Source organism: Lolium perenne, chromosome 6, assembly GCF_019359855.2.
Source record: "Lolium perenne isolate Kyuss_39 chromosome 6, Kyuss_2.0, whole genome shotgun sequence".
Lineage (NCBI taxonomy): Eukaryota > Viridiplantae > Streptophyta > Magnoliopsida > Poales > Poaceae > Lolium > Lolium perenne.
Genome location: NC_067249.2, coordinates 258,828,721 through 258,851,422, shown reverse-complemented (window position 1 = coordinate 258,851,422; position 22,702 = coordinate 258,828,721). Strand labels below are relative to the sequence as shown.

At 43.3% G+C, this 22,702-nt stretch overlaps 1 long non-coding RNA gene across 1 annotated transcript; it reads right to left on the bottom strand.

The window, feature by feature from the left end:
- Positions 1 to 9,653: 9,653 nt before the first annotated feature.
- Positions 9,654 to 12,706, bottom strand: LOC127305328 (uncharacterized). Its single transcript, XR_007853831.1, has 2 exons — positions 10,184 to 12,706; positions 9,654 to 10,107 (listed from the first exon to the last, which is right to left on the bottom strand). It is a non-coding gene; the product is annotated as an uncharacterized lncRNA (long non-coding RNA).
- Positions 12,707 to 22,702: the final 9,996 nt, after the last annotated feature.

Below are 22,702 nucleotides of genomic sequence, written 5' to 3'. Positions count from 1 at the left end.
TGTAGGCGCTGTTCTTGGACAGCGAGTAGATAAAAAGCTGAATGTTATTCATTATGCTAGTAAAACTCTTGATGCTGCTCAAAGAAATTATGCTACGACTGAAAAAGAATTATTAGCTATAGTCTTTGCTTGTGATAAATTTAGATCTTATACTGTTGATTCAAAAGTTACTATTCATACTGATCATGCTGCAATTAGATACCTAATGACAAAGAAAGATGCTAAGCCGAGGCTTATTAGATGGGTACTTCTTTTGCAAGAATTTGATTTACATATTGTAGATAGGAAAGGTGCTGATAATCCTGTTGATAATTTGTCTAGATTGGAAAATATTGCTTATGATCCTGTTCCTGTTAATGATAGTTTTCCAAATGAACAATTGGCTGTAATAAAGGTGAGCTCACGAGACAGTCCTTGGTATGCTGATTATGCTAACTTTATTGTTTCCAAGTACTTGCCTCCAACCTTTTCAGCTCAGCAAAGGAGGAAGTTCTTTTATGACTTGAGGCATTATTTCTGGGATGACCCACACTTATATAAAGAAGGAGTGGATGGTATTATGCGAAGATGTGTTCCCGAATATGAACAACAGGAGATATTGAGTAAATGTCATGGTAGTGCTTATGGAGGACATCACGCCGGAGAAAGAACCGCGCAAAAGGTTCTACAATCAGGTTTTTATTGGCCAACTCTCTTCAAAGATGCGAGAAAGTTTATTTTATCTTGTGATGAATGCCAAAGGGTTGGTAATATCTCCAGACGTAATGAAATGCCAATGAATTATACTCTTGTTATTGAACCGTTTGATTGTTGGGGATTTGACTTCATGGGACCTTTTCCGTCTTCAGAAGGTAACACTCATATACTTGTTGCTGTTGATTATGTTACTAAATGGGTGGAAGCCATACCTACAAAAAGTGCTGATGGTGAGACCTCTTTAAGAATGCTTTTAGATATTATTTTTCCTAGATTTGGAGTGCCTAGATATATTATGACTGATGGAGGTTCTCATTTTATTCATGGAGGTTTTAGAAAAACTCTTGCTAAGTATGGTATTAATCATAGAATTGCTTCCGCTTATCATCCTCAAACTAGTGGTCAAGTAGAACTATCAAATAGAGAGATTAAATCTATTTTGGGAAAGACCGTTAATAAAACTAGAAAGAATTGGGCTAGTAAATTGAAGGATGCACTTTGGGCTTATAGAACTGCTTACAAAAATCCCATGGGAATGTCACCTTATAAAATGGTTTATGGGAAAGCTTGTCATTTACCTTTAGAACTAGAGCACAAAGCTTATTGGGCTGTTAGAGAATTAAATAAAGATCCTAAACTTGCCGGTGATAAGAGGTTGTTGCAATTAAGTTCTCTAGATGAATGGAGAAGCGAAGCTTATGAAAATGCTAAACTCTTTAAAGAGAAAGTTAAAAAATGGCATGATAGAAGGATTATCAAAAGAGAATTTAATATTGGGGATAAAGTCCTATTGTATCGGTCTCGTCTCAGATTCTTTGCAGGGAAATTACTCTCGAAATGGGAAGGACCATATATTGTCGAGGAGGTGTATCGTTCAGGAGCAATCAAAATTAGCTCTCTCCAAGGCAATGCCACGCAAGTGGTGAATGGACAAAGACTCAAGCATTATATCTCAGGTGATTCTTATAATGTTGATGTTGATATTATTCAAGTGGAAACACCGGAAGCCTTCATTAAAGGGCAAGTTAACAGTCCACCAGAACTCGACTTTGAATAGGTAACAGTACTGGTAATGAAAAGTTCGCAATTTACTTTCCGAACAATATTTTCGCTGTTTTTGGAAAATATGAAAAATTACGAGTTCGAAACGGAGTGGAAAGGACGCACGAGGGCGTGACACCACAGGCCGGCGCGGCCTGACCTGGGCCCGCGCCGCCCTATGGTGGCACCGCCTCGTCGCCCCTTTCCGACTCTGGTTCGATCTGGTACTTTCCGTTTGTTGTAAAAATTTATTCTATATAATCCCCCGGGCCCCTGGAGGTCCGTATATCGTGTTCTCGACGTGTTTTGTTTCGAGCTGTTTCTGCCAGGATCTGTTTTCAGTCTAGAAGCACCATGGCCACCAACAACAAGGGCAAGGGGCTTTCGGAGGAAGAAGTGAAGAAGATGCCATCAAGACAAGAGCAGCAAGCCGGAGGGAGCAAGCAAATCTTGGTGGGATCTGTTGATACTCGACGTTCTTTTTCTCATAACCTGCAGGGACCTATACCACCCGCTCTTAGTCTCGACTCCTTCCCCATGATGGAAGAAGTGCTACGGATTACCGATGAGTTTTGTGATCAATATCGGGCTCTAAGAAGAGAAGTAGAGATACTCCAGGAGGAGAATTGCCGTCTCAGAAGGATGATTGAATACCACTCGATTCGCATCACAAGGTCGTCGTCGCCAACTTCAGCTAACAATGAATCTCTCCGAATCTTAGTGCAGAATTGTCAAGCTGAGAAACTGAAGATGAAGGAGCTTATTAAGAAGCGCGGGAGGAGTTCATCACCACCATCGCCGCAGGAGTAATTCATCATCGGTATTGGCATCCCCTTGGTCTGTTCCAAGCTTGGGGAGTGCCGGTATCACATTATCACTACCTTTTACTTTTAATTGTCAAGTAGTGTCATATCATGAGTAGGGAAGTTATCATATAAGATGGGTTGCAGTTTGGAAGTATCTCTTCTTTAGTTGGTTGTCTATGTATCCTTTGGTGTGAGTTATCGTTATGAAATATTAATGAGAAGTCTTATCATTTACATATTGCACATCTTATTTTAGTTTGCAATCTCTACTATATGATTTACCTTGTTGTTAGTATTGGTATCACTTTGGGAGCATTGAATAAATCTATTTGGTTTTGGCAAACTTAGCATTGGTCAATAGCAACAACACTTTGAGGTTTAGTTAGAAAAGAGAAATACATATAGATGTTTCATTGTCTTTCTTTCTTGTTAGCTCATAGCTTATTATTCTGAAGTTAAGATTGTTTGTGCTTACAAGGAAGATGCATGATTGTTTCTATCATATGTATATTTGTTTGTTTCCCTCGACTCTTATGCTTGCTGATTAACCTTGCTAGCCAAAGACCTGTACTGAGAGGGATTACTTCTCGTGCATCCAAACCTTAACCCAAACCTATGTCATTTGTGTCCACCATACCTACCTACTACATGGTATTTTCTGCCATTCCAAGTAAATACTTCATGTGCTACCTTTAAATAATTCAAAACTTAGTATCTCTTATTTGTGTCAATGTTTCATAGCTCATGAGGAAGTATGTGGTGTTTTATCTTTCAATCTTGTTGGGCAACTTTCACCCATGGACTAGTGGCTTCATCCGCTTATCCAATAATTTTTGCAAAAGAGCTGGCAATGGGATTCCCGAGTCCCAAATTAATTAAACTAAATAGACACTCCTCCATGGTATGTGATTGATGGACGGCACCCGAAGGATTCGGTTAGCCATGGCTTGTGTAAGCAAAGGTTGGGGGGAGTGTCATCATCATCATAAAGCTAAAATAAAAAGGCACTCCTTCATGGTATGAGATTGTTGGCGAGGCACCCGAGGATTCGGTTAGCCATGGTTTGTGAAAGAAAGGTTGGAAGGAGTGCCACACAAAATGAAAATAATATGGGAGCCGCTCTTTGAAGGTTTGTCTGGCAAGGGGGTTAGAGTACCCGCTACCAGTCGTTGACAACAACAAACACCCCTCAAAATGTTACTTTTATTCTCTTTATATGATTGCAAAACTGAAAAAGCTCTAGCACATGATTTAATCCCTGCTTCCCTCTGCGAAGGGCCTGTCTTTTACTTTATGTTGAGTCAGTAAACCTATTTCCCTCCATCTTGAGCAAGCATTTGAGTTGTTGTGATCAAACCATTATATTGTGATTCACTTCATCATGTCTTTTATTCTTCCTTGTTTAGTACAAGTTTTATCTGAATGAATATAGCTTTGCAAGTTATCAATAATCATGAAAGGACCGTTATGATTGAGTATGCAAGTGTGCCTTATAAACTTTAACATGAGAGTGCTGCTCAATGAGATAAATATAATCTGTTAATTGTTCTCTGACCAGGAACGAAGTTTGCCATCACCAATTATGATTTCTTATGCACTTTTACTTGTGATTACCTTATACTTGTCTCAAGTTGAGTTATGAGAGGTTGTTTACTATAATGTTTTGTGTGAATGAATATGATGCTTCTTGTCCGTATTTTATTTATCGACTCTTCACTCCATAAACATGTGGTCCTGTCTATCGAGCTCAGTTTCGCTTGGGGACAAGCGAAGTCTAAGCTTGGGGGGAGTTGATACGTCCAATTTGCATCACTATTTTATATCATAATTTGCTGTTATTCATTGATATATTTCATATTGGGGCACAATACTTATGTTATTTCATCTATTTTGCATGTTTCATCATTATTGGAGGATCAAGCACCGGAGCCAGGATTCTGCTGGAAAAAGCACCGTCAGAATGCAATATTTCGGAAGATCAACTGTGGGAGGAAATTATACCAAAAATCCTATTTTTCAAGATGACGGAGGAAGCCGGAAGGAGGGACCAGGTGGACCCGGGGTGGGCCCACACCCTAGGCGGCGCGGCCCATGCCCTGGCCGCGCCGCCATGTGGTCTGGGGGGCCCACGACCCCTTTCGCCTCCTTTTCTTCGCGAAACCCTTCGTCTCGAAGACCTAAGCCACAGAGGGTTCCTCACGAAGAGTTACAGCCGCCTCTGCGGGGCGGAGAACACCCGCGAGCCAACAGCTCTCCGGCGGGCAGGAATCCGACGGGGAAATTCCCTCCGGGAGGGGGAAATCGAAGCCATCGTCACCGTGATCGAGCTGGACATCATCGCCATCACCATCATCATCATCTCCACCATCATCACCGCCATCTCCTCCGCAGCACCTCGTCACCGCCGTAGCAATTTGGGTTTGATCTTGATTGTTTGATAGGGGAAACTCTCCCGGTATCGATTTCTACTTGTTGTTGATGCTATTGAGTGAAACCATTGAACCAAGTTTATGTTCAGATTGTTATTCATCATCATATCACCTCTGATCATGTTCCGTATGATGTCTCGTGAGTAGTTCGTTTAGTTCTTGAGGACATGGGTGAAGTCTAAATGTTAGTAGTGAACTATGGATGAGTAATATTCAATGGTGTGATATTTAAGTTGTGGTGTTATTCTTCTAGTGGTGTCATGTGAACGTCGACTACATGACACTTCACCATTTATGGGCCTAGGGGAATGCATCTTGTATTCGTTTGCTAATTGCGGGGTTGCCGGAGTGACAGAAACCTGAACCCCCGTTGGTATATCGATGCAGGAGGGATAGCAGGATCTCAGAGTTTAAGGCTGTGGTTAGATTTATTCTTAATTACTTTCTTGTAGTTGCGGATGCTTGCAAGGGGTATAATCACAAGTATGTATTAGTCCTAGGAAGGGCGGTACATTAGCATAGGTTCACCCAGACAACACTTATCACAACAATGAAGATTATTTAGCCGTATGTAGCGAAAGCACTAGACTAAAATCTCGTGTGTCCTCGAGAACGCTTGGTCATTATAAGTAAACAAACCGGCTTGTCCTTTGAGCTAAAAAGGATTGGGCCACTCGCTGCAATTATTACTCTCGCACTTTACTTACTTGTACTTTATTCAACTGTTACATCAAAACCCCCTGAATACTTGTCTGTGAGCATTTACAGTGAATCCTTCATCGAAACTGCTTATCAACACCTTCTGCTCCTCGTTGGGATCGACATTCTTACTTATCGAAGATACTACGATACACCCCCTATACTTGTGGGTCATCAAGGAGCAGGAAGAGGAAGAGGGTGAAGAGGCCAGGTGGACACTGCTAATGGCAGAGGATGCATCCGAGGAGGTGGCGGCGGCAAAGAAGGATTCAAGGGACCGGGCGAAGGCAAAGGCGGAGACGCAACCGGCGTGCACCGACGACGACGAAGACACCAAGGACTACTCGTGTTAGGGACACAAGCTCCTCAGACACGTCGGACGCAATGAGCTCTTCCGAAGAGGTGACGAGCAGGAAGGGTTGTCGTGAGGATGACGAGGCGGGGCCTTCTAAGAAAAAGTAGCTTAGTTTAAAAGTTTCTATGTTTAATTAGTTTCAACATGTTGCCCTACTTTCAAAATCTCGATTCTACCTAGAAATTTGAATAGCTCAATCGTGTGTACCATGATGAAAACTTTTTTGTCCTTTACTTTTAAAATAGAGCACATGCCGACCTCGCTAGACAAAATGCGTTGGGCCGCTGGGCAGCCCCCGACGTAAACCGACAAGCTTAGAGCATCTCCAGCTGCGTCCCCCAACGCGGCTCCCAAAGGGATTTGGGGCGCGCCAGACAAAATTTCGTTCCCAGTCGCGCGCCCCAAAGCCTCCTTCCGTCCAGCGCGGCCCAATACGGTGTCCGACGCCCCGAGCCCATCCCTGCTACACACGGGACGCTCTAGGCACACCGGACACAATGAAAAGCGAGGCAAGGAGACGTGGGTCCGACGCGTCAGCGACGCGGAAGCCTAAAACCTCATCGCCTACCTCTCGTCAAGCGATGTTAATGGCGCCCTAGCTTTCCCAGGTGACGCAGGGACGCCTCTCGTAGTGCATGGCCACGTGGCCATCCGCGCCGGTGTTATTGCGTCCAACGCCCCGCTGCCGCTTCGCCTGGTGCGGCTACACAATAAGAGCGCCCCTCCTTCCGTCCCCATCCCAATCTCTTGCCACTCCAACCTCTCGCCGCTCCCAAATATCCTCCTCCCTCGCCGTTCCCAACCTCCTCCTCCAATGTCGTCGTCCCGCAAGAGCGCAGCGGCGAACGGCTTCGGCCGCGGTAGGCTCACCGTGGCCAAGGCGTGGGCGTTGTACCGCGCGGGGTACCCATCCCGCCGTACATGCGCCTGCCAAGCAGCGGCGGGTGGAAGATGGTCGTCAACAGCATCGGAGTCCCGCGGCCCGCCAATCCGAGGCGTGGCGGCAACAACATCAGCCGGCAGCAGCACAGTCGCGCCGGCAGCGCCCTCCTCAGCCCGAAGCCGAGGTGATCGAGGAGCGGGACGACGAGGCAGCCGTGAAGGCGGCGCTGTTGGCGGAGTACGAGCGGCAGCAGCGTCTCATCGCCAGCTACGACGACCCCGAGGACTGCCCTGGCTTGCGAGCGGCGTGCTTGGCGTCGTTGAACGACAAGGAAACCTGTAGGCGCGACCTCGACGTGGCGATCGCCATGTCCATCCGCGACTCCGGGATGCCGCTCGTGGACCTCACCGACGCCGACGAGGCTAGGCCAAGTGGGCGGTGAAGGACGAGCCCGTCGACTAGCCCGTTGACGAGCCCGACGAGCATGGCAAGCAAGACGTCATCGTCGACGACATGTACAACTCCACCAGTACTACGACGCCTCTGGCCGCCGCAAATACTACTAGATTAGGATTTAGTTTAAATTTCATCAAATTTCGTTCGAATCTATGTAATATATAGCAAGTTTGAATGAATTCTATTGTTTTCGCTTAAGTTTTGAAAATCTTAAATTTTGTTTGGGAGACGCGGCTGGGGAGCGACGTCCCCCAAACACGGCATAAAGAAAGCACATCTCCCAAACGATAAATCCGGCTCCCTGTTTGGGGGACGCGGCTGAAAATGCTCTTAGCCTACAACCATTTCGATATTCACAGTTCGATATCCACAGACAGATGCAGATAGGACAGACGCAGACGGTCGATTTTGACGTCCAATTTCTGTCGCCCCGCCCCGTTAGAGAGATAACCTTACGAAAATTAGGACAGAGCGTCGATGCATTTAAGCAGCTGCAGCTGGAGTGACGATGGTCCGTACAGTGTTGGTGACCACTGTTGCATGCATGCTTGCGTGCTACAGAATTATACGAAGACAAGCGATCCATCACACGTACGGAGACACATGCATGCAAGGGGACCAATTCGAGTCACGTAGCCTTGCTATGTCGACCGTCCGATCGGCACATTTCGATGGCATTTAGGATGTACATACACGTGCATCGCAATATGGCATGGTACACATTTTGAAATTAACGTACTTGTACGTGCCCTCTAGCCTAGCTGCTGGTTTAGCACTGTTAATGGCATGCATACCACCAAACCTAGCTAGTTTTCCGTCGAATGTTTGTATCTGTGTCAATAATCATCAAGCCGTGAATGACTCGATCAGTTGATCTTCTTGTATTGAGTTCATCGATCTGAATGACCCATTTTCAAACTTTAACTACTTATGATCCCTCTCAAAGTTCAAAACTTTTATGCTTTTTCTTAGTCACGTCATGTTGGATGGCTTAACTGATGACTAATGTACATGACATGTCATTTAGGTTGGCTAGTTTTCGTTGAGTCTAGTCATCTAAAATGGCGTGACCAAGCTACTATTTTATTTTTACCCTAGATGGTTCAACAATTTTTGACATCATTGAGTCGGGAAACTCCAATCCGCAACTAGTTGCGAGTGCAACCCTTTTTTTGTGACACTTCTAAGTTTCCAAAAAAAATGCAAACTAAAATTATGGACCTACATTGTATTGTATCTTGTCCATCTGTGAAGTTTCATCCGAAAATATGATCATTTGTGATCTACACAAAAAGAGCAAATGATGTGTAAATAGTACATGCCACTATTCACCTGTCTTTTCTTTTTTGCACAGGTCTTTTTAAACAAAAAATTCCAGGTTCATAACATATAGCATAACCAATGTCTACAATTTTAATTTACATTTTTCGGAAACTTGGAAGTGTCAAAAAAAAAGGGGTGCACCCGCAACTAGTTGCGGAATATTCGCACTCGAGTCGAGCAATCTATCTAAAATGGCATGACCTAACTGAAGTAACCAGTCAAATGTGCGTGTGCAGTTGTTTTGACCCATCCAACATGACGTGACTACAAAGGACCTTAGAAATTTTGAAGTTTTAGGAGAGACAATAAGTGGTTTAGAGTCTATAAAATGGTCATATATTTAGCAAAAAGAAGTTCCTTGCGTTTCATTCCTCTGAGCTAGCTCCTCTGAAGGCATAGATGGCCATGTCAGCATGCAAATGATGATGGCCTGTATATAAATGTCGGTGTGTGTATGTGTGCATTGTAGTGGTAGTCATGCATGCATAGAGATCGGTGACCGATGTGAACAAGTCGATCAATCTGAAGTTTGTCTTCGTCAGACAGAAGCTAGTGCAGCCAGTGTGCACTACTGTTGGAGTGGTGGTAGCTATTGCTGCTACTAGTGCTTGTCCGATGTCTGAAGGTGAGAGAGCATGCTGCAATGGTACTGGCAATAGGAGTTTGCAGTTGCAGGCATGGTGTACGTACTCACTCATGCTACCGGCACTGAAATTGCTGAACCGTAGTAACAGACGCAGTATAAACTCACCAGTTTACGTCGTACTATATACTAGTATACTACCTCCTCCGATCAATTCAATTCAGCAACAACGAATATGGATCGGAGGGAGTAGATGAAGTTCAACAGAATATATTTGAGGTTACCTCAACATATATACAGACCAAGCTAGACTGAACTGTTAGCTGGTTCCCTTTCTACTTGGATTACCTTACATAGATCAGTCTACATGAATTGCTACTACTTTTTAGATAAAGGAGAAGAGACATGAATTAATCAAGCAATACATGTACGTAGACAGTGCAATATTAAGCAGCTGCCCAAATATTACAACTTTGTACTCAATCAACAAGTTGTTCACTTGATTTCTTTCTACTTGGCTTACCTTACAAATAATTAGCAGACAAGCACTGAAAGAAAAACTAACATAGATCAGTCAACATGGCAGTACTTTTCAGATAAAGGAGATCGAGGAGAGATGGATCAATCAAGCTATACATGTACACAGTTGTAGATAGCTAGTTACCAAGCATCCATCCATATTTTTCTAGGATCTTAAGCTGATATATACATCTAATTAATCTGGGCTCAATATCAATGTTAGTTTTTGAAAACTGAGATGAAGATGTAATTAAGCAGAGAGTCTAGGTGCACTGACCTGCATGTAGTTGGCCACTTGGCCGGTTGCAGCCTTGATCCTGCAGCCACAAGATAGCAAAGTAAGAACACCAGCAAGTAGTAAAGCGATCATCAGATCAGATGAAAAAACTTCACCTTTGATGACTGATGAGACAGTTGTACCGGCCGGCCACACCATTCTGCAAGGCCCTCTCCTGCATCTGCAGTGCACCACATTGGTCCCCTTCGTCGGGCACAATAATAGCAATGTACTACGTATTGCCCACCCGGCCCCTAGCTACCTCCCCTGCATGCGCAATGGTCCACTTAATTGAACCATCCAGCGATCGATGGTGTGAGATTTTTCTGCAGAGCTTCCGGCCGGCAGGGCCAACTGTAGTTCTTGATGCATGCATCATGTGCTTCCATTCGTTTCGATGCTTGGATTGCACTTTGTGGCCATGGTTTCTTCACAACACGCACACCACACATCAGTATGAAAAGATCAACGAGTTTCTTCCATCGATCGATTGCATTATGGAAACCATATGCAATAATTTACTGTCATTGACATGAACAGTTAACCGCCGGTATCCAATGATCAAGGACAGACATAGATCAGATACATTGGTGGTCAGTTAATTAATCACCAGAAGTACAGATCTTGGTCGACTGGTAGTGCCTACATGGTGTTTTCCTAAACGAACAAGTACATGATAGCGTCCTACATATCACTGACAGGGAAAGATTTTGAAATGCACAAGAGGAGATACAGGTAGTACCACCAGAGGAGAATATTGAAACAGCAAGCATATACTCGAGCTGCTGGCCATGTAGAGCTCAAAGTGTGCACGTGTGACTTCCTTTGACATGTCCCCCCTTTTAGCAAAGAAATAGCTAGAATGCAAGGTGTACATGCTTGTGTGGTGTACATGCAGTAGAGAATATAGATGAATGATGGAGCTGTACTGCTAGAGTGGCACACACCGTCTCGAACTGATGATGGGGATCGCATATGTATGCATAAATTAAAGCGTGTCGGCGTCAACCAGAGGCTGTTAGGAAATAATTGAAGGGGCCAATTAAGGGAAACATCAGCCGGCTAATTAACTATACAGAAAGATTTACTAACAATGTTTAACTCAAAGGTTTGTGTACATATGTATGCTGTCCCCCTCCCGGCAAACCCAAAGACTGGCTCATTAATTTTCTTGTTAGATAACTACATAATATCGAATGAAAAGAAAATTAATGAGCTAGCGGCTCGATCGACATATATAGAATCAACAAAAGTGCAGAGAGCTTACTTGTCACAAGCTGGAAAGGTAGCTAGCGTCCATGTTACAAGTGTGCACATGTTGCCAATAGACTGAGGAGCTTACTTGTCACTGAGGAATCTTCCAAACAAAATGACACTACTTGTAAATATCATAAAATCACGGCATATGCATGCACCACTTAGTCAAATCATGAATGTATATATATAATTATTGATCCCCTCGATCAAGTTTGTGCAGAACAGTTATGTATACTTAGTACTAGCACCTCTGGAAAGAATTAAGATTTTTTTTGCTAGCTACACTTAAGTTGAAAGAAATAACCAAGCAGCGAAGAAAATTACATTATTAATTGGCTGATGCAGTAGTATCGTTTTTGTCAAACTTCAGTCAATTTTTCCCAACATTTGCAGCTAAAAAATAAAATGGTTGCGAGAAGTACCACATAAAAAAAAAAGGAAATTAAGAGATCGATGGGAGCTAGGCTGGGAGCTCAACTACCAGGTGGACGGGGCATCTGCAGCAGCAGACGTCAGATGATTGTGGACGAGCCGGTTGACGATGAGCCGAGCGGTTGCTGATGCAGCATCATCAAGATTCTCATCTCATTTACGACACGAAGAGGTCGAATCCGATGTGAATCTTGGTGGTGCTGCACCTGCAACGGCCAACTGCGATCTCTGATCCTCATACAGCCATTGCGAGATAGATGGTATAGAAGTGGAGAAGGATTAAGAAGAAGATGGAGATGAGGATATGGATTCCACATCTATGTATGCAGGCGAAGTGATGGATCAAAGATGAGGAGAAAGGTATATGTATATATGGAAAGGAATTATCCTAATTAAACAAAAAAGAAACCGGAACCGGCCGGCCGAATCGATCTTGTCATATCTATCTACTTTATGCCATACACCGGCGCCGGAGGCGAAGAAGACAAGCCTGTATGGGAAGGGAGAGGGGCTGGCTGGGGAAATTCTCTATATAAACAGATCGATGAATCAATGGACGGAGTAGATCAAAGAAGAGAAGTAGGCAGCTAGGTTAAGATCGATTGGCTGGCATGGGCGGCTACCTCCACGAAAACAAGGGAGGTGGCGGCTACCTATATATAAGGCAAAGGCTCTGGGCTAAGCTAGAACGAGGGAGGAAGAGAGAGGGAGAGGCAAGAAACCCTAGATATAGAGAGGAATCGTGGTGGTGCTGGCATAGTTGGATCTTGAGGTGTGGACAGGTATATAGATGGGGAGAGAGCAAGAGAGCGGCAGAGAATTAAGTAACCTTACAATACCTTTATAGTTAGCTAGGTGGTAGTACTCTTGAGTCTTGAGCTCCATGGAGATGAATGCCCGACTAATGGAGAGAGGGAGAGAGAGAGAGATATGAAAATAAATGGAGAAGAGGAGGAGGTGGAGAGGGGTCAGTTGCTGGTTGAGCCGAGACCAACGACGCAGCATTGGATTGGTCCACTTCTACTGCATATCGTTTTCACAGCCGGGCACGCCACCCACACACTCTCCACTTGATCCCATTGTTTCTACTCCACTCTTCTTCCTTAATTAGTCATAATATAATCATAATCATAATGACTTCACGGAATATGCTACCCCAGAAACTTTTAGGGAGCCCTATAAGGCTAGACAAACACATACACAACACGAACTTCACACACGTTTGTGCAAACTCTGCAGGACGGTTTAAGATTCTCAACCCCATGGTGGGCGGCTCAAGTGTTTATTAAAAATCATGGACGTTAGTGAAGCTTCTGCATGTATGGCCTTCTGTGAGTTCTTTACCAGATACTACAATGGAAGAACATACAGAAGGGGAAGCTGAAGATTGTCCTGTTCTTCATGAAAATTTGAGTTGTAGTTTTAATGTGAACTTGTTATTTTCGTTGTTCTAAACTTTGGTACTGCTGCTGTTTCGAGGTTGCTGATATTTCGGAAACAGCTGGGATGGCAGCTGTTCTCCCATCGATCTTTGAATAGCAAGCAGATCGGTTTGTTGGCTTTCAGTTTTTTTCGTTCTTCGGTTTCTTAGAGAATCTCCACCGGCGCCCCCGATAGCGGCCTTGATAACGTTTTGGGGGTCGGGAGCGAAAACGGGCTCACGCCGACGCGCCTCAAATAGCGTCCACGCTTTTTCGATCCCAATAGAAGCGCCGACAACCCCGTGCCGGCCCTTTGGCGAAGGGCGCGAATCGGGCGCGCCGGCGCCTCGCGAGGCGGAAAACTTTGGGCGTGGGAGCCGCCTGTCAGCCACACATCATAAAAGTCGATTCCAGCGGGAAGTGGCGGGGCCGACGCGTCAGCAACACATTTAATTTTAACCTAACCGTCGCCTACCTCATGACGGAAGTTATTGACGCACAGCGGTGGTGCAGTTTCCGCAGACGCGCAACGAACCGTCTCGTCGCGCCTAGCTCTCCGTGCCGGCGTTAATGAGCGCCACCACTCCCCCTCCTCCCTACGGCCTATAAAAAGGGCACTCTCGCATCGTCCCTCCCACACAAACCCTAGTGCCTCTCTCCCCAACCCTAGCCGCCACCTTCTGAAGAGACAACGCCATGTCTGGTAGAGGTCGAGGCCGAGTTCGCGGCTGTGGTCGTGTCCGCGGCAGAGTTGCACGCTCGCCGTCGCCTGCGACAACATCGTCCTCATCGTCGGATCTGCATGAGAAGGAGTGGGAAGTGTTGTTCGAGTTTATCGTCGTCCTCAAGAGCGACCCACTCGTCATCCAGAGGCTGTCGGACAAGCTCGCCGACTTCCTCGCCGACAACGAGCTGGCCTCGCTGCATCTGTGGGAGGCTGCCTGTGGCTGCTGCCGCCGGTGGGTTGTGAACGTGATCTTTGACGCGCGTGGTAAGATGTACCTCCACAACAGTTGGGAAAAGTTTGTGCGCTACCACCATCTCGAAGCCGGCTTCGTGCTCATGTTCTCCTACCTTGGAGGGGGGGGTATGATTGTTAAGGTGTTCGATGAGACGCGCTGCCGCCGGCAATACCACGATGACAACGCCGAGGAGGATGACGACTGAGTGTTGTTTCTTCGCAGCGAAAATAGGAACGCATGTTTTTGGGTGTTCTTTCTCGAAAGAAGCAACAGGGGTACCGTCACCAACTGGATTTTCCAGTTTGGGTGTCTGGGAGTGCCTACGAGTGTTCTTTCTTGGCAGCGAACACAGGAAATCTGCGATGCCAACACTAGTTAGGTTTCCTTATTTTGTAATGTTTTAAATTTGTGTAAAACCATATGCCTAACTATGTGTTAGTTTGTGTTAAACCATGTGCCAAATTATGTGTTAGTTTGTGTAAACCATGTCCCAAACTATGTGTGAAAAGTTCCTCATCTTTATTTGAATTTATATGCTTTTATTTGAGATTTTAATTCAAATCATCTACCGGGGCTGCCGTTTTGGAGGCGCCGGTGTGGGAACAACACCCCCAAATAGAGGATGCAGTGTCGGCACCCCCCATACGCTAGTGTCGGCGCCTCTGCCAGCGATTATTTTGGGGGCCGCCGGTGGAGATGCTCTTAGCTTTCTGAACTCCTGTTAAAAGACTTTGGCTTCTTTTCTATGAAATGGAGTTGGGGAGCGATCCGTGTTGATTTAAAAAAAAATACATAGGTGATCAATTGAGCTAGAGATGGTGACTTTAGAGTGTTTTGGCGTAGCTCCAAAGTTTCCCAATATTCTTTGTTTGTTTATTTTTCTTCAATTGATGTAATATCTTTATTTTAATTAATAGAATCATATTGTTGAACTAACAAAATAAGAAAAAATACAAGCCGTAATATGCTAATTTAACATAGCACGGGCACTTTGAAATACACACGCGGCATCTTATGAGAAATGTAATGTGCAACATTATACTAGAAATGCAATACATAAAAGTTTAATTGTAATACTATTGTGTGATGCTCCTCATAGTGTACCGTGTATATCCAACTACTACCTCCTCATAGCAAGTTCTAAGACAAAGTTTGACCTAAAAAATTGAGCAACAAAATACTATCGATTAGTAACTATTATATTGTGCGTAATTAGTATCATTGACTTTGTATTGCAAAACACTTTCTATTGATGCTAATTTTGTATCAACAATTTTTATATATTTAGAGTAATTCTTGGTCAAAGAAAAACACGGAAAACGGGGGCACCTTTATTCATTGGAATGGAGGGAGTATTAAACAAAAACATCCTAGTACACATAATATAATTAATTGAATGCAAGATTGTCGTGAGTTCAGACGGCTAGTCATTTTCACATCGTACATTTTAACAATTAATTATCATATGTAGACACCTCACAAGAAAAATAAAACCGGTTTGGTAGGATAAACCATGCAGAAGAACCATCATGTTTTTTTTGTCATGCTAATTAAACACCCAATAATGACCCTTTTGTTTTACAATAAGACCAGTTGTATTTTAAATTTGATCATGATCATTTGAGCATAAAGATATAAGCTTATCCATGGTATAATTAGCACAAATTAAATATGGATAGGGGGCAAGTATGATCATTAGTTTTTACTATATAATTGCACTGCCTAAAAGTTCAAATTGACCAGATACCCCATCAATTAGAAAGGTTGGGAGGGGGACAGGGGCATGTTCAAGCTTGGGAGAGCGATATTTGCAGGGTGGGTTGTCTTCTGCGTGCAAGTATCAATTAAAAGAAGTTTTGCAATGCCAGTCATCACAACTCACAAGATGGTGACTGGCACAAGCAACGGGTCAGTCCGTGTCTAAAGTTAAGGTCCATTTCGTCACTGACGTGATGGTGATGGCGTGTGACATGGATGTGCGTGCGTGTCACCTGGCAGGCTACGAGCTCCAAGAAATATCCAGCTAGAATTTGTTTCATAATTGCTAGGTAAATGGACTACTCAGTGTTTATGTACGGAGGTCCAGAAATAGCCAACTAATATATACGGATTTGCTGTATTTATGTACGGATATGTTTGTGAAAATTTTCATCTTGCATGGATGCCCTATTTTAATTACTCGTATATATATATGGTGCTGAACTGATCTAGAGATATGTTATTTCTTCTTTTTCAGAAAGGTAGATGAAGAGATTCAGAAAAGAGAAAAACGGGGTGTAGGTTGCAACAGCAATGGCAGGGCGGCAGGCCATTGGTGGCTGCCGAGAGCAGCCTGAGCTGTTTGTTCGGTGGCACTGTACTACTAGCTGCCATAGCTGCCATGGCCACCATGCACGGTCCCCCTGACTCAAGAACATGCCTACCTCTCCACAAGCGCACTCTAATTCCCTACCTCCTACATGGATCGATCTGCCCTGAAACAACACTACTCCAGCAAATTATTGCCCTTAATCACCACAAACTTAATTTGTACCTTCTTTTCCTTCACCCCTAAAGGGTACTAGCTAGCACTATGGTAGATCCTCCAGAGAAGAAGCTACTATGTGTGTTCCTTAATTCTTGTGGTGGTTTTGGTTTAAATTTGAACTAAAACATCAACAGGAATTATAAAAAAAGTGGAAATAAAAATAGCACAAAGGACATGACCCCTAATGTTACACGCATGTCGACCATCATCGCTGACACAACAACGAGCAAGTCCAAACAATCATGATGCAACTCCTTTGATAAACAAGAAAAGTCACGCAAACACGACCATTGCGAAATAGTACGACTAACAAATGCGAGATTTTTAGTCTTCACCTTGGAGCTCGATACCGATACTCAAAGAGCACCACAAGATGGAAGATATTGTATGTTGTGGCCCCACTTGCATCTGATACTTACATACCTCCTAGCCTGTATAACACTGAACACGAACTAAACACTGCTTAGACCATCTCCACCGACACGCCCCATAGCAAACCAAATAGCTGTTTGGGGGGGGGGGGGGGGGGGAGGGGGGTCTGACGCTGTTTTTGGGGCACACCATGTCTACCCCTTTGCGTGGGGCCCCGAACGAGCGCCTCACGCGACGTCAGATGGAATCCCTCGTGCTCGCTGATACGTCTCCGACGTATCGATAATTTCTTATGTTCCATGCCACATTATTGATGATACCTACATGTTTTATGCATACTTTATGTCATATTTATGCATTTTCCGGCACTAACCTATTAACGAGATGCCAAAGAGCCATTCTTTGTTTTCACTGCTTTTTGGTTTCGAAATCCTAGTAAGGAAATATTCTCGGAATTGGACGAAATCAATGCCCAAGGGCCTATTTTGCCACGAAGCTTCCAAGACCGAAGAGGAGACGAAGTGGGGCCACGAGTCGGCGACACAAGAGGCGGTGCGGCCCACCCTTGGCCGCGCCGACCTAGCGTGTGGGGCCCTCGTGTGGCCCCCGACCTGCCCTTCCGCCTACATATAGTCTTCGTCGCGAAACCCCCGCATCGAGAGCCACGATACGGAAAACCTTCCAGAGACGCCGCCGCCGCCAATCCCATCTCGGGGGATTCAGGAGATCGCCTCCGGCACCCTGCCGGAGAGGGGAATCATCTCCCGGAGGACTCTTCACCGCCATGGTCGCCTCCGGAGTGATGAGTGAGTAGTTCACCCCTGGACTATGGGTCCATAGCAGTAGCTAGATGGTCGTCTTCTCCTAATTATGCTTCATTGTCGGGTCTTGTGAGCTGCCTAACATGATCAAGATCATCTATCTGTAATGCTACATGTTGTGTTTGTTGGGATCCGATGGATAGAGAATACTATGTTATGTTGATTATCAATCTATTACCTATGTGTTGTTTATGATCTTGCATGCTCTCCGTTATTAGTAGAGGCTCTGGCCAAGTTTTTACTCTTAACTCCAAGAGGGAGTATTTATGCTCGATAGTGGGTTCATGCCTCCATTAAATCTGGGACGGTGTGAGAAAGTTCTAAGGTTGTGGATGTCTTGTTGCCACTAGGGATAAAACATTGATGCTATGTCCGAGGATGTAGTTATTGATTACATTACGCACCATACTTAATGCAATTGTCTGTTGTTTGCAACTTAATACTGGAAGGGGTTCGGATGATAACCTGAAGGTGGAGTTTTTAGCCATAGATGCATGCTGGATAGTGGTCTATGTACTTTGTCGTAATGCCCAATTAAATCTCACTATACTCATCATATCATGTATGTGCATGGTCATGCCCTCTCTATTTGTCAATTGCCCAACTGTAATTTGTTCACCCAACATGCTATTTATCTTATGGGAGAGACACCACTAGTGAACTGTGGACCCCGGTCCATTCTTTTAATCGAATACAATCTACTGCAATACTTGTTCTACTGTTTTCTGCAAACAATCATCATCCACACTATACATCTAATCCTTTGTTACAGCAAGCCGGTGAGATTGACAACCTCACTGTTACGTTGGGGCAAAGTACTTTGGTTGTGTTGTGCAGGTTCCACGTTGGCGCCGGAATCCCTGGTGTTGCGCCGCACTACATCTCGCCGCCATCAACCTTCAACGTGCTTCTTGGCTCCTACTGGTTCGATAAACCTTAGTTTCTTACTGAGGGAAAACTTGCTGATGTACGCATCACATCTTCCTCTTGGGGTTCCCAACGGACGCGTGCTGTACGCGTATCAAGCTCTTTTTCTGGCGCCGTTGCCGGGGACGTGAAAGAAATTACACCACAGAGATTTCGAACTCCCACGTCAACTGCACGCCAGCAGCTCTTTTTCTGGCGCCGTTGCCGGGGAGATCAAGACACGCTGCAAGGGTAGTCTCCACAATCCAATCTCTTTACTTTGTTTTTGTCTTGCTTTTATTTTATTTACTACTTTGTTTGCTGCATTATATCAAAAACACACAAAAATTAGTTGCTAGCTTTACTTTATTTACTGTCTTGTTTGCATACTCCATATTAAAAACACAAAAAAATTAGTTACTTGCATTTTACTTTTGTTACCATGTCTAGTTCTGCACCTGTTACTTCTTCACCTGAGGAATTAGTCTTCACTTTTAAACAAGGGGATGAGGAGAGTTTTAAAGATGCTTGGTCCAGAATTTTTACTTCTTATCGTAAAGCTGAACCTCAAATGACTCTAAGTTTGCTCCTTAGTAATTTTTTTTTTTGGTCTTATGATTCGCTATAGATATGCCTTGGATGCTGTAGTGGGAGGAGATTTCCTTCATTGCAATGGGGATCAAGCTTTTAATACCATAAAGAAGTTGGTTGCATCACATGATTCAGCTAATAACTTTGATTCAGCCCTTATTAGCATTTATAATAGATTAAACACTCTTGAGACAAGTGCATCTCGCTTGAATGAAAATTATAGATATGTTCGTAACCGTCTTGATCAATTTTTAGTGAACTCTGAACCTTCATTATGGGATCCTACTATTAAAATTGTTATCGGTGACCAAACTCTTCATGCCAATTGTGATATTATGTCTGAATTTTGCCTTATGCCTAAGAGTATTCATGAATCTTTGAAACTTTGGGGATTCGTTGAAGGGGGAGAAGGAATAACTCTTATTGATAACTCTGTTATAATTCCTAAGGGAATAGCTGCGGGTGTGCATACAACCATTCTTGGAAGGACAATATCCATTGATTATCTTGTTATTGAATGTGCAGGAACAGGACAAATCACACTCGGAAAATCCCTGCTGAAACTATTGGGAGCAGTCATAGATATGGGAGAAGGCACCCTAAAATTCACCTCTACACCGGGGGGTAGACATATATTCCCTAAATCAAAGAGTAAGAAAAAGAACAAGAAAGGTAAGGGTAAAGCCCAAGGTAATGTTGATGCATCATCTCTTGATAACACTTGATACACACTTTCTGCGCCTAGCTGAAAGGCGTTAAAGAAAAGCGCTTATGGGAGACAACCCATGTTTTTACTACATTACTTTTATTTTATATTTGAGTCTTGGAAGTTGTTACTACTGTAGAAACCTCTTCTTATCTTATTTTGTTGCATTGTTGTGCCAAGTAAAGTCGTTGATAGTAAGGTTCATACTAGATTTGGATTACTGCGCAGAAACAGATTTCTTTGCTGTCACGAATTTGGGCAGAATTCTCTGTAGGTAACTCAGAAAATTATGACAATTTACGTGAGTGATCCTCAGATATGTACGCAACTTTCATTCAATTTGAGCATTTTCATTTGAGCAAGTCTAGTGCCTCTTAGAAATTCGTCTTTACGAACTGTTCTGTTTTGACAGATTCTGCCTTTTATTTCGCATTGCCTGTTTTGCTATGCTCGATGGATTTTTTGATTCCATTAACTTTCAGTAGCTTTGTGCAATGTCCAGAAGTGTTAAGAATGATTGTGTCACCTCTGAACATGTGAGTTTTTTTTTTGATTATGCACTAACCCTCTAATGAGTTGTTTTGAGTTTGGTGTGGAGGAAGTTTTCAAGGATCAAGAGAGGAGGATGATACAATATGATCAAGGAGAGTGAAAGCTCTAAGCTTGGGGATGCCCCGGTGGTTCACCCCTGCATATTTCAAGAATACTCAAGCGTCTAAGCTTGGGGATGCCCAAGGCATCCCCTTCTTCATCGACAACATTATCAGGTTCCTCTAGTGAAACTATATTTTTATTCCATCACATCATATGCACTTTGCTTGGAGCGTCGGTTTGTTTTTGTTTTTGTTTGGTTTGAATAAAATGGATCCTAGCATTCATTGTGTGGGAGAGAGACACGCTCCGCTGTTGCATATGGACAAATATGTCCTTAGGCTTTACTCATAGTATTCATGGCGAAGGTTGAATCTTCTTCGTTAAATTGTTATATGGTTGGAATCGGGAAATGCTACATGTAGTAATTGGTAAAATGTCTTGGATAATTTGATACTTGGCAATTGTTGTGCTCATGTTTAAGCTCTTGCATCATATACTTTGCACCTATTAATGAAGAAATACATAGAGCTTGCTAAAATTTGGTTTGCATAATTGGTCTCTCTAAAGTCTAGATAATTTATAGTATTGGGTTGAACAACAAGGAAGACGGTGTAGAGTCTTATAATGTTTACAATATGTCTTTTATGTGAGTTTTGCTGCACCGGTTCATCCTTGTGTTTGTTTCAAATAACCTTGCTAGCCTAAAACCTCTTGTATCGAGAGGGAATACTTCTCATGCATCCAAAATCCTTGAGCCAACCACTATGCCATTTGTGTCCACCATACCTACCTACTACATGGTATTTCTCCGCCATTCCAAAGTAAATTGCTTGAGTGCTACCTTTAAAATTTCCATTCTTCATCTTTACAATATATAGCTCATGGGACAAATAGCCTAAAAACTATTGTGGTATTGAATATGTACTTATGCACTTTATCTCTTATTAAGTTGCTTGTTGTGCGATAACCATGTTCCTGGGGACGCCATCAACTACTCTTTGTTGAATATCATGTGAGTTGCTATGCATGTCCGTCTTGTCTGAAGTAAGGGCGATTTACCACTATTTGAATGGTTAGAGCATGCATACTGTTAGAGAAGAACATTGGGCCGCTAACTAAAGCCATGATCCATGGTGGAAGTTTCAGTTTTGGACAAATATCCTCAATCTCATATGAGAAAATTAATTGTTGCTAAATGCTTATGCATTAAAGAGGAGTCCATTATCTGTTGTCTATGTTGTCCCGGTATGGATGTCTAAGTTGAGAATAATTAAAAGCGAGAAATCCAATGCGAGCTTTCTCCTTAGACCTTTGTACAGGCGGCATAGAGGTACCCCTTTGTGACACTTGGTTAAAACATGTGTATTGCGATGATAATCCCGGTAATCCGAGCTAATTAGGACAAGGTGCGGGCACTATTAGTATACTATGCATGATGCTTGCAACTTGTAAGATATAATTTACATGATACATATGCTTTATTACTACCGTTGACAAAATTGTTTCTTGTTTTCAAAACCAAAGCTCTAGCACAAATATAGCAATCAATGCTTCCCTCTGCGAAGGGCCTTTCTTTTACTTTTATGTTGAGTAAGTTCACCTATTTCTCTCCACCTCAAGAAGCAAACACTTGTGTGAACTGTGCATTGATTCCTACATACTTGCATATTACACTTGTTATATTACTTTACATTGACAATATCCATGAGATATACATGTTATAAGTTGAAAGCAACCGCTGAAACTTCATCTTCCTTTGTGTTGCTTCAATACCTTTACTTTGATTTATTGCTTTATGAGTTAACTCTTATGCAAGACTTATTGATGCTTGTCTTGAAAGTATTATTCATGAAAAGTCTTTGCTTTATGATTCATTTGTTTACTCATGTCATTTACCATTGTTTTGATCGCTGCATTCATTACATATGCTTACAATAGTATGATCAAGGTTATGATGGCATGTCACTCCAAAAATTATCTTTGTTATCGTTCACCTGCTCGGGACGAGCAGAAACTAAGCTTGGGAAGGCTGATACGTCTCCGACG